The sequence below is a fragment of the Mesoplodon densirostris genome, chromosome 4 (genome assembly GCF_025265405.1).
Source record: "Mesoplodon densirostris isolate mMesDen1 chromosome 4, mMesDen1 primary haplotype, whole genome shotgun sequence".
In the NCBI taxonomy this organism is placed as follows: domain Eukaryota; kingdom Metazoa; phylum Chordata; class Mammalia; order Artiodactyla; family Ziphiidae; genus Mesoplodon; species Mesoplodon densirostris.
In genome coordinates, this window is record NC_082664.1 from 99,495,939 (window position 1) to 99,509,538 (window position 13,600).

A 13,600-nucleotide genomic window follows, 5' to 3' on the forward strand; every position below is an offset into this window, starting at 1 on the left:
AATAAAACTTTTCCACCTTACGTGTGATGTTGAGGTTTTTCTCCAAAATTAAAACCCATGGGGACAGATCTCCCCACAATGTGCTGAGGGCAGTGAAAGTGCCCATCATACCCTCATGTGGCCATGACAAACGATGGACAACAAATAAACTCACAGACAACACTGCAAAATCACCTCTCCCCAGCTTCTCTGAGGGCAGCATCTCCATTCCTGAGCCTCAAACTCACCATGAGCTGGAAGGATGAAAACATCTCCTGGCCCCAAGGGAGAGAGCCTGGGGTAGCTCTGACATTTCAGGCAGCCAATTCAAGAGTCACCAAATCCCCAATCTCAGGGCTCCTCAGGTGTCAGAGGGTGTCTATCAAGATAAAGTATCTGCAGAGTAGCGGGCAAAGAGGTAAAGCCTGGGAAGAACAATTTCACCACGATTTTAGTTATGGCTGGGAGAATGCCATAGCATCATCTAATTGGTGTTAACATTTCATTGCTCCAAAAATATTATTGGGCGAGCATTTTGTCTGGTTTCCTTAAGAAGACAAAAGAAATAGAAGCAGGGTTCACCACTGAAGATGTCTGCATTTGGCTGGCCAGGAAAAAAGACCCAGGGTTAGGTAAAAACCTAAGGTCCAACAGCGTAGTAATCCCTGTAAGGTCACTGGCAGGTCTGTGAAGCAGACTAGAAAAAGATGCATGAAGAGAAAGCTTGAGCTTATTCAGAGCTAACACTTATTTAGCTTTTACTATGTGCCATGCCATATGGTAAATTCCTCACCAGGCTTTGAGAAAGATACTATTATTATCTCCCTTTTACAAAGGAGTAAAAGACACTTAGAAACATTGTCACCAAGGGTCAGCTAGGCCACGAAGAAATTAGGCATCACCCAGACCTCTCTGATTCAAAAGCCTGTTTCTCTAACCACCATATTTTATTACTCAGTCTCCCATAATGTTACCATCCTCCAAGAGGCCAAAGGGGAGAGCGAAAGGGCTAAAATGGAGTTGAAGGTAGAAGAGGGGAAGAGATTTGCACAAAGAGATGGTGTCCTGTCCTAGTTTGAAAGCAAGCATTTCCTTTCTAACTACAAAGACCTTCATTGTTTTCCCTGTGCTCATCTACGTTTGCAAAATTTCTCTGATGAACACATAAAGGTGTCTAAAACATCAGGCAATATTGTATTAAAATTGTCAGTGGGGCAGATTTGGAGAGCTTTTAAGCAGAGGAATCAAGGTTCGTAACATTCTGCTAATGGCATCACTTCATATCATGGAGGAGAACACTGGGGTCCCAGAACAGGAGACACCTTGCTCAGTGACACAGCAAGATGAAGGCAAAGGGGTGAGAAACCAGGGATGTACCTGGTGGGGGCTTTTTCCATCTCACCGTGTTTTGCTGAATTTTTCCAACAGGGAAGCATCAGGAAGCCAGAGACAGTTCAGGAAGATTAGCAGAGTGGCAGAGTGGAGGGTGGATTGGAATTGGGAGCGGCTGCCAGGAGAGAAACTACTGGAAGAAAGGGATGGCCAGGCTCCAGACTTGGCCTCAAGTGGGAGGCTTAGGGACAAGGGGCAGCAAAGAGAAAACGTCAGACCACAGTGAAGGAAGACATGACAGAACCCAGAAACCAGGTGTGTCTACAACATGAAAGAGTGACAAGGGTGAGAGATGTATGTTCTGGAATAGAAGGCAGTGGTGCAGTAGTTGACCTTCCTGACTGGTCTATGACCCAGATATCAACCAATGTTGAATTCCAAAATCCTGAAAGCCAAGAGCAGAAGCACCTGCTGCCTCCCAGTCTGCCTCCACTGCCACAGTTCAGGACACTGAATTGGCAGTTCTCAACATTTTCCCTTCAGCTGCACACCCGACATTTGTTATTTCCATATACAACATGCCCCTCAAATTTTGATGAAATCATAAAGAAAAATTTGTGGAAGTAAAATGCTACCCAATATTTTATTGTTGCAGCTATTAGAAGAAATTTCATTGTGGGAAGTGGCTGTTGTAAGATAGTCCCTGTGGCTCCTGATGTGTTATCTGTACCCCTGACCATTTTTTTCCAGTTCAAGAATGTACATCAGAACATAAGTCAGTAAGTTTTCATAGAGACATAATCTTGAATCTAGTTCACTTTATTGAAAAATTGATAAGCATTGATTCTTTCACTATTGTTACAATGAATGACTTGTGAGCCCCACTCTACCTCATCAAGACTGTGTCTCTGGATGGCCCACTTGGGGATCCTTAACCTCCTAGCTATCCCCTGACCTCCTGACCACTAGGGGGCAGTTGCTTAGGCATGTTCCTAACCTGGACACTACCCTGACCTCAGTCATTTTCTGACTTCCCATCTCCTGATAGATGCCAGACACTGTCCATCCCACCGACGCCCAACATTCTGGCTCCATGGATCCACCCTCCTGATCAGAATCATTGACTTTCTTCCATTAGCTCATTTGCCCTGATCCTCAACCTCTCCACCCATTCCACCTTGGGCAGGGATAGTATGACATCATATGGATTATTCAGTATTCTCCATGACATAGTCATTAGTAAGAGATGGTAAGGGGAGATATTGATTAATGAAAGAAAGATACGGTAACAGGCAACAGAGAAGCTAGAGCTACAAAATGGCTAAAGGGAATGAAGATAAGAGAGCTTGCAAAACAGTAAACACATAGACTGCAGGCTCCCAGCCCCACCTACCTTCTCAAGGGTCAGCCCCACATATGACACTCATGCTCTTTCCATAACAGTTGCTCATGCGGCCCCTGGTCTGCCGTGTTACTGTGTTCCAAACAGCTGTGCTCTCACTTTACTTCCCCGGCAGATATAATTAGGTGAACAATGCATAGCTCAATTCCGTTTGTCCAAACACACTTTAACAATGTTTGTATGGTTTCACCCTAACCAACAGCCAATACTCCCCCAGTGCTACTCACTGCTCAGATGGCCCAGTCTCATTTAGATGCAACACAGAAAGAAATGGGATCCCAAATAAGAGGATTCTGTTTTCCAGGAAAATTATGGCTTTGGAGCTTGGAATAATTGATGGCCTTCAAGCAGAGATTTTTCCATTAGGAAACTGGAAATATGTTTATAGGAGGAATTTAAGAAGTCCCAGACACTATTATTAATATTATACTTATTTTATTCTTGTAAGCAAGAGAAACCTGGTATGAATTTATCAAAACTTTCCAGGACCTGTTCATGCAATGACCATATTATCCCAACTGAACTGACTATTAAATATACTTCTGGGAGCAAGAGGACAGAATATTTGAATTCAGGAAGGGCCTTAGGCATAAAAAAGTTAAAGTATATAACTTTTATATCTGTGATCTGAGCACATTTTCCCAACCATTACACAGGGAGAAATTTCCTGGCATAATCATTATTGTTGTTTCCTTCAACTGTTGAATTAACACTTCAGATTTCCACCTTCTACAGTCTTTAAAGCAGGGAGCCATGTGTACTCACCACCTGAATTATGTAATTTGTAGCTATCAATCTTTCCTCCTTTTCTTTGATTGGTTTTTGTGTCTAAGCAGATTTTTCGGACACTCTTTAACTTGAATCTGAATCATAGAGCCTGAGAGCCCCAGCCAGGTGATGAAAGGGAGAGAGAGTCACACACCAGATTAGAAAGCTTTTCCCTTGTATTCTGCCCCATCAGCAGTAGTCCATGTCCACCTCACAAGAGACATAAGGAACAAGCTGAAATAAGAAGGAAAACATTCTTTCATAGGGAAGGGTGATCTCTTGCAAGATACCCCTCAGATCACTGTAACTTAAGGTGTTTGCTTAACTGTGAGACAAATGTAAATGAATCGGGGGCAAATTGGATCCATGATTGGATCTCAGAAACAAGATCATCACTGTCATTTTACAGATGAGTAAAATGGTGTCCGGGAGGGAAGGTAGGATGTTTGTGCAAGTCAAGGACCCATGATCACGTAGCATCCTCCCATCCGAGCTGGTTGGCACCCCCTCCCCAATCCCAATAACTACATCACTTATTCATCCTTCATTGACTCAGTGTTTATTAAGCATCTAATAGGCACCAGGTCTTCATAACCACGATGTGGTTGCTACTGAAGAAGCTGCTGGACTAACAGGGGAGAGAAACACACAACTGCCAGCCCTGTGAGGACAGTGGATTTGAGCCCAGCAGGTCACAGCAGGGAACGCAGGTGGAAAGCCATTGCAGTGACCTCTGGGAGCAGTGATGAGGGCCTAAGCCCTGATCATCACAACAGAGAGGAAGGGAGGTGCTCAAGAAACATTTCACAGGTAACATAGCAGACTCGCTGATCGACGGGATGAGGGAGGTAATGCCAAGGGGGATTTTGAATGCAACCCCCCAACCCAGAATTTCCTTGTCTTGAGTGTCTGGTCACCTAACTTAAAATTGGGATGTAGTGAGGAAAATTGGCAGGTTATCCAGAATGAAAGTTAAAATGGGAAAAGTAAGAGAGAGCCACACACAAATACCATGAAAGGGGACAGGAAGGAGAGATTCGCTCCAACTGGGAAGGTTTCCCGACAGAAGTGACCTCTGAGGCTTCCCTGGTGGCGCAGTGGTTCAGAGTCCGCCTGCCAATGCAGGGGACACGGGTTCGTGCCCCATCCAGGAAGATCCCTTCTGCCGCGGAGTAGCTGGGCCCGTGAGCCATGGCCGCTGAGCCTGTGCGTTCAGAGCCTGTGCTCCACAACGGAAGAGGCCACAGCAGTGAGAGGACCACGTAGCACAAAAAAAAAAAAAAAAAAAAAAAGAAGTGTCCTCTGAACAGAGTCCTGAAAACGGAGTGGGATTTGAAGAGGTGAGAATGAGAGGGCAAGGCATTCTGGGTAACAGCCCGAATGAGCAAGAGGAGGAGTGTTTGGGGGATGAAGTGGAGCCCAGTGTCGCCCAAACAGAGGATGGGAGGGATGCACCATGGGAGGCATACCTGGCTAGGGTGCCCACTCCCCATGTGGGGTTTCAAAAGCCAGTAGGAAGGGTTTGGATTGTCCCCTGGGCAGGGGGGAGAGCAGGAAGACGACAAGATCAAAGCAGAGCTTTGGAAGATACTTCCCCAATTTTTCAGAGTTAGTGAGACTTATATTATCCTTCTGAGCCTAATCCAAAGCAGAGGAGTCAATTCTACTGCTTTGGAGGCTTGAAAATGAATAGAATTGAAATTAAATAAAATCCTTTCCACATTCCTTGGGTTGGCATCTCTCCAAAAAGAGCAGATAGAAAGAGGGAGCAAAGATAATGTTTGCCCTTTTACACTGCACAGTGACCAAGCTGCCCCACGGAGCTTCCTAGGTGGGTCTCGGATAAACTGATGGACATAAAGGAGTACCTAGTGACCAGAGACAATGTCCACCCTCCGAGGAAAGGGAGAGCTTTTCGGAGAAGGTGGCGTGAGGATGTGGCCTTCTGGAGTCCTCTAACAAAGACTTGCAGGTGGAGAGAAGGGGTGGCGTGGAGGAAGACATCGCCTCGCTTCTGGCAGTCCTGGCTGCATCCAGGGAAGGAGCTGGCCAGCGGACAGGGGCCTCATGGCACTGAATTGGACCCAGCCAGTTGGCACTGGATTTGTGCAAGGGAGATGCAGGATTACAAAGGAAGGGAATGAAGTATCTGGGATGAGAAAAGACCTAGGAATCCTGCAGAATGGAATGCAGTAAGTGCCTCAGTGCCTGGTGTCCTAGCACAGGTTGCACCCCAAATCCAAAGTCTGGTGTCCTTGAGGTCACCAGCCAAGTGAAACTGACCCACTTACCTGTCAGTCTCTCTTCCTCAATTTGGGACTCCCTGGCAACAAGGACCACCAAGACTGGTACCTGGTCTCCATCTTGGTGTTAGAACCTCACACAGCACCTGGTAGAAGCCAGACAGACTGGCTGACCCAGGTGGTGACAGAGAGGGAGCTGGGCAGGAAGGTGAGAGCTGCAAACAAATTATGCCAACAAATTAGTGTCTGTTAGTAATGGGTAACTTTAACGAATCATGTCAATACAAAATATTCTACTGTAATCCTAGTTACATGTGTATGTATATATATATATATATATATATATGATTACATACATACATACATATATATACATACGTATGTGTGTGTATATATATATACATATTTGTGTGTGTGTGTGTGTATATATATATATATATATATGTATGACAAAGTGATTAAATTATGCTATTTCTTAGTCTATTTTTTTGTCCAAATCTTAACTGCTGTTTTGGAGTAGTTTCTTTATTAGACTTTATAATTTTTATGGAAGTAAACGCTGCAAACCCTGTAGTGGAGATTTGGAATTCTTGCACACCCACTGCATCATCGACTGTTTGTACTCCTGGCAACTGTGACCCAGATTCCTTTTATGAACATCAATTTGCCCTAATTTGCTTGTTGGAACCATCAACCAGAATGACATCCTCTCCCCTGGCTGAAGGGTTGGGGCCATCACCAAGGCCAGACAAACTAACTCTCTCTCTTTGGGGACTTGGTGTCAGGCAGAGTGATACAAGGAAAGAAATAAATTATTAGACTTTTATTAAAAAGAATATCAACTTTATAATTCTCACACAAAATAATTCATAATATTTAAAAACAAAAAACAGTGATTCCACGTCACTCCTGAGCCTGCAGGGGAATTGTTAGGAGGACTGTGATAACCAAAATCACAGACAGGGAATGAGGGTGCCAGTGACTCAAGTGCTGTGACTCAGCTCTGTACCGTGGAGAGATCGAGGGGCCGGGAATATGGCCACCCTCCCTTTCTTTCACCTTCCTCCTGCCCAAAACTTTGTCATATAAGCCAACAAAGTCTTAGTCACTGATTATTACATGGGGATAGAGAAAGTCATAGAAGGACTTGTCTATATCTAGACAAGTTATAATCCTTGTCTTTTGTATTCGTTCCTACCACATCAGGCGTGATGAATATACATAGTATACAGTTTAATAAAACAAACCCACCATGTAGGGTCTATTATGCACATTTCAGAATATAATTGGGGAAATAAGGCACAGGAAGACCACAATTCCCTATCCAAATTCTGACATGAGTGTAGCACACCACAGAAATAATTCTGTCGGTAGATGAAGTTGTTTGGCCATTGAGGTTATCTTATAGCCCATAGGGGTTCTTTGTAGATACAATGTGCTAAGTAAGCATTTATCCATAAAACCCAAACATATTAGGCACAAAACAACAAAACCAAACCACCAGGTTTTATTAACTATTGGGTAGTTAATAGGAAATTAACTAACCAGTACTCAGAGATTAATATTGAAGGCAACACCACACATTGGGCTGCATACTGAACTTAGGATTCACAAGAATGAATGTCCTCATGTCTGTTATATCTCATAAGGAATAGGAGGATAGAGTAACTGCTGGGCATGGGGGTAATATATGGGCTGGCCCTCTGATGTGCCACTGTCCCTTTGTCAGCTGCTCATATCAGAGTCTTGGCAGGGGGATCATATTTGAAGGCTGGGTCTGAGGGAGTGGCACCTTCAGAAATGCCAGGCCTATTTCCTTTAGTGAAGAAATATTCAGGGACTTCCCTGGTGGCACAGTGGTTAAGATTCCACCTGCCAATGTAGGGGACACAGGTTCGACCCCTGATCCAGGAAGACCTCACATGCCGCAGAGCAACTGAGCCCACGTGCCACAACTACTAGAAGCCCGCACACAGCAACGAAGAGTAGCCCCTGCTCGCCGCAACTAAAGAAAACCCGCACAGCAATGAAGATCCAATGCCGCCAAAAAATAAATTAAAAAAAAAAAGAAATATTCAAAACCTTTGGTTCATTCATCCCTATGGAAGTGCCTGTCAGGTAAGTCCTGGATTCTTATTGTTTACTAATCCAGACTCTCCAGCCTTCCCTGTGCACCTGTAAACTCCAGATAGCCACATACATTAGCCAGACTCAGTTTCTGTTGCTTGAAACCAAACACCTGCTTCCTGGGGGACCCAAATCAGAACTAAATAAACAAACCGTCAGGCTACCAATGGAGGCAACAGTCACCTTCAGCAGATACTGTGACCTTGAACAGGTGGAACATTTAAGTCTCTAGAACACCCTTCTTTCAATCAAGAACCATAGAGGGCTTCCCTGGTGGTGCAGTGGTTGAGAGTCCACCTGCCGATGCAGGGGATGCGGGTTCGTGCCCCGGCCCAGGAGGATCGCGCATGCCGCGGTGCGGCTGGGCCCGTGAGCCATGGTCGCTGGGCCTGCGCGTCCGGAGCCTGTGCTCCACAATGGGAGAGGCCACAACAGTGAAAGGCTCGCGTACCGCAAAAAAAAAAAAAAAAAAGAAGAACCATCGAATGAGCACCCACTATGTTCAGCAACCCATGACAACCATTTTCAGAGAAACAGACAATAAAGGAAACATTTTTGTCCTATACTACCTGCCCTGTTGTTAAGCATTTCCTTCAGGTTACAGAGCCCACAGGAGCTGTTGGCACAGATTATGTTTCAGTCAGTTTTCTTGCAATTCAGTATTAAATAATTCCCTAAAACGTGCTAAGTAGGGCAACACTCTGCTTTGATTGTTGTTACCCTCTTGTTGCAAGATTTTGGAATGTATTTTCTTGGAGGCTGAGTTGAGCAAACACAGACTACCTAAGGGGTTAGTATGGGAAGCACAAAATTCAAGTGTTTCTACAGGGGAAAAAAGTAATACATGTTTGAGCATTTCAGTCTAACAAAATGGAGCACAGTGGAAAGGTACAGGTTTTTCATGTTTTTAGTGACTATCGTAATATTAGCGTCTTTTTCTTGAGTGCTCACTCACTATATACCTGCAGCTATTTTAGGTTCTTTTTATTTGTTATTTCATTTAATCCTCACTGGTAAAGAAGCAACTCAGAGTGACTGAGATGTGTCCAGTGGCTCTGAGACATTGAGCAGGACAAGCAGGGATTTAAATTCAGGTCTTTCTCCATAAGAGAACAGACTGGTGGTTGCCAAGGAGGAGTGGGTTAGGGGAAGGATGCAATGGGAGGCTGGGGGTTAGCAGATGTGACCTTTCATATATAGAATGGGTAAACAACATAGTCCTACTGTATAGCACGGAGAACTATAGTCAATATCCTATGATAAACCATAATGGAAAAGAGTCTAAAAAAAAAGAATGTATATGTATGGATAACTGAATCGCTTTGCTGTATCGCAGAAATTAACACAACATTGTAATCAACTATACTTCAATTTAAAAATTGAAAATAAATTAAATAAATAAATAAATTCAGTTCTTTCTGATTCCAAAGCCTAGGGCTTTCTCAGCCTCCCTATTTAATCCTCATAATAAATGACATTTTGTGATATGTGGTGCCTCCAATGTGGTTTCATACAACCCTCTCTTTTGATAAATGAGAACAGTGAGGCCAGGGGGCTCTTGACTAGCATCAGAATAAGCACTAGGACTTGGGTGTCCTGAACCCCAAACCATTCCCCTTCCCACGACCTCACCCTATAAGAAACCCTCCGTAAATCCATCATGGTGCTTATTAGCTTATTAGTCCTAGTTATTCCAATCCTACAAATAACAAAACTCATATGAGGCACGCATGAATCCCCGTTCCTCTTTCCTTCTCCCCTATGTTTCTATCTTTGCAGCTTCTCCTTATTTGAATCACCTCCCTGTTCCTCCCGCCCTTTCACCAGAGCAGCTGTGGCAGGCCCGTTTTGGAGGCTGGAGTCATTCGGGAGTGACCAGGACAGTGGGAAAGCCAGAGAGGAGCCAAGCAGGGCTGGTTTCAAGGACAAAGGAACGGTTGGTTCCTGGTACTGGAGGTGGCCACTGCCAGACTGGCGAGGGCAGAGCAGGCCCTGGGGAGCGAGAGGGAGCAGACGTCTGGCTGCAACTGTGCAGATGATGAGAGACACATGGAGCAGAGCCACCCCCATGACCAGAGCCTGGAAAAGAGCTGTCCCGGTTAACTCACAGATCTTCAACAAGAAAAACCACTCAACCAAGCCCAGCCCCACTCAACTGAGATCAGCAAAACCCTAGAAAATATGAACACGAATAAATGATTGACTTTGGGTTTTGTTTGTTCTTCTCTCTCTAGTTGTTTTAGGTGTAAGTTTAGGTTGTTTATTTGAGATTTTTCTTGTTTCCTGAGGTAAGATTGTATTGCTGTAAACTTCCTCAGAAGCAATCTCAATGTCCATTGATAGAGGAATGGATAAAGAGGTTGTGGTACATATATACAATGGAATATTACTCAGCCATAAAAAAAGAATGAAATAATGCCATTTGCAGCAACATGAATGGACCTAGAGATTACCATACTAAGTGAAGTAAGTCAGACAAAGACAAATATTATACGATATCACTTATAATCTAATCTTAAAAATGATACAAACAAACTTGTTTCCAAAGCAAAAACAGACTCACAGACTTCAAAAACAAACTTATGGTTACCAAAGGGAAAAGGTGAGAGGGAGGGATAAATTAGGAGTTTGGGAGTATTACACACTACTGTATATAAAATACATAATCAATAAGGACTACTGCGTATCACAGGGAACTCTACTCAATATTCTGTAATAAGCTATATGGGAAAGGAATCTGAAAACGAATGGATATATGTATATGTATAAATGAATCACTTTGCTGTACACCTGAAACTAACACAACACAGTAAATCAAGTATACTCCAATATAAAGTAAAAGTTAAAGTAAATAAATAAATAACATCCCTGAAACAGAAAAAAAAAAAAAAAGAATAAATGATTGAGGTGTTCTTAAGCTATTGAGCTTTGGGACGGTTTGTTATATAGCATTACTACAATAGCTAACCGATACACTTGTATCTATAAACACACACTCATAAAGCATCTCTCATAGAACCAACTGTATAGTGGATGCTCAATAAATAGTAATTTCCTTCCCTTTCCCTACTATGTTTCAAACACTGTGCTGTACAGTGGGAATACAGAGAAAAAGAAACCTCAGAGGAACTTCCAGGTTGGTGGAAAAAGAACTATAAGACATCAGTTCAAGTCCTAGGTCCCTCGTAAAAAATTAACAGGAGCCATGGAAAAGAAAAGCAATGAGCAAATGCCTTCTCTTCCTCAATTTTTCCCTAAAATATGATAAAATTGATGTTCTCTCAAAACAGATTTCTATTTCCTGAGACCACGTCTATCAGATATTTTTATGACTTTAGAAAGAAAGACTCCTTTAAGACGGGGAGAGCTTTTTGGGTTGTGTCTGTTCTTTGCCTTATATTAAGTTTCTGATGGAGACTCCTCGGGAAGCAGCCTGGTTTTGGTGGGGTCAGAGAATGTTGCAAATCCAGCTAACCTGAGCTCGAAGCAGAAAAGGCCTTCAAGGGAGATAAAAGGGCTTTTTTCTTTATCTATGTTGAAGAAAGTAGTTCAAAACTGGACCTATTTTTCTGAAGACAAAGCATACTCTCTGCAGCTGCCTACCCTCATGAAAGGAAACAGTTCTTGATAGGGACTTTGCCATGGAAGAATCAAATCCACTAGCAAGTAAAGCATGAAGATATTAGGGATTTTATCTCTAACCATGTAATACCTGTCATTGAACGTTCATCCAGTAATGGGACAGCCCAAGAATACCCTTCCATGTCCTTAAATCTCTCCTGTCAGGGAAGCTTTAAGGATCGTTCCTATGCTTTACCCCTTTGAAATGTCCATACAATGGTTTGCTGTGAGAATAGCCTCCGCCTGACAGAGAATTACTGGCTTATTACTTGTCAGCTCCGAGGAAATGGCTATGTGATAACTGGCAGCTGAGGCAGCTGGCAGACAAAAGGGCACTGAGACGTGAAGCTTAGAGTCCACAGGGAACGGTGTTGTCCAGAATACACTCCTGCCTCTGCTCCAGTGAGGGCTGGCCACCTCCAGGAGAGGGACTTGGCTTCAGAGAAAGGACTCGAAGATGTGTTTGCATGACCAGACTCAGTTCAGGAAAAGTCAGAGCCGTGGACAGCATTTCCCTGTCACTCTGATGAACAGAGAATTCCCTTCCAGCCATATGGCTCTACCCGTGTCATCCTTCTTATACGATGGACTACATAACACTCTCCCCTATGTCAGTTACCTGAAGCTTTGCTATTTATATCACCCCATGTGATTTATCATGTTACATATTAGACCACATGAAACTGCAGCTATTGGATTCATTTGATCCACCAAAACTTCAATTTCAAGAAAAGTGTTAATTTCTTGTTAGGTTTTTTTTTTTTTAATTTATTTATTTTTGGTTATGTTGGGTTTTCGTTGCTCCGTGCAGGGTTTCTCTAGTTGCGGCGAGTGGGGGCTACTCTTCGTTGTGGTGCGCAGGCTTCTCATTGCAGTGGCTTCTCTTGTGGCAGAGCACAGGCTCTAGGCGCGCGGGCTTCAGTAGTTGCAGCACGTGGGCTCAGTAGTTGTGGCTCACGGGCTCTAGAGCGCAGGCTCAGTAGTAGTGGCCCACGGGCTTAGCTGCTCCGCAGCATGTGGGATCTTCCCAGACCAGGGCTCGAACCTGTGTCCCCTGCGTTGGCAGGCGGATTCGCAACCACTATGCCACCAGGGAAGCCCTTGTCAGGTTTTTTATGCACAGTAAAATTCAAACTTCTTTATACACAGTTCTGTAAGTTTTGGCAAATGCACATAGTCAATAACCACACCCACAATCAAGATATAAGACATTGCCGGAACCCCCAAAATTCCCTGATGCCCCTTTGTAATCAGTCCCCTCCCCCCACACCCAGCCCCTTGCAACCACTGATCAGTTTGCCCTCCCTATAGATTTGCCTTCTTTAGAATGCCATAGGGATGGAGTCATACCGTAGGTAGCCTTCTTTGACTTAGCATCATACACTTGAGATGCATCCATGTCATTGCAGATATCAGCAGTTTGTTCCTCTTTACTGATGAGCAGAATTCCAATGTATGGATTCACCACATTTTTTATTCCTTCACCAGTGGACAGACAATTGGGTTGTTTCCAGTTTGGGGTGGTTATTAATAAAGCCGCTATAAACATTTGCAAACAGGTTTTTGCGTGGGTGAATATTTTCATTCCTCTTGTGTAAATACCTAGCAGGGGTCACAGGGTGGTAAAATAAGTGTACTTAACTTTATAAGAAATTGCTGAACTATTTTCCAAAGTGATTGTTCCACTTTGCATTCCCAGCAGAAGCTTCAGAGGGTGCCAGTCCCACATCGTCGCCAACCTTGGTCAGACTGGCAGGGACTGGGGATGGTCAGCCATTTTAATGGGTATTGGAGTGGCAGCTGATTGTGACTTTAATTTACCTTTCCCTAGTAACTACTAATGCTGAACAACTTTTCATGTGCTCACTTTCTACCCATATGTTTTCTTTGGTGAAGTATCTGCTCAGGACTTTTGCCCATTTAAAAAAAAAAAAAAACTGGGTTATTTGCTTTCTTATTTTGAATTGTTACAGTCCTTTATCCAAGGTCTTTCTTCACAAAGTTAATACCAGAATGCTACTCCCTTATCAGATATTAGTTTTGCAAATATTTTCTCCAAGATTGTCTTGTCTTTTCATTTCCTTAAAAACAGTGTCTTTTGGGAATTCCCTGGCAGTCCAGTGGCTAG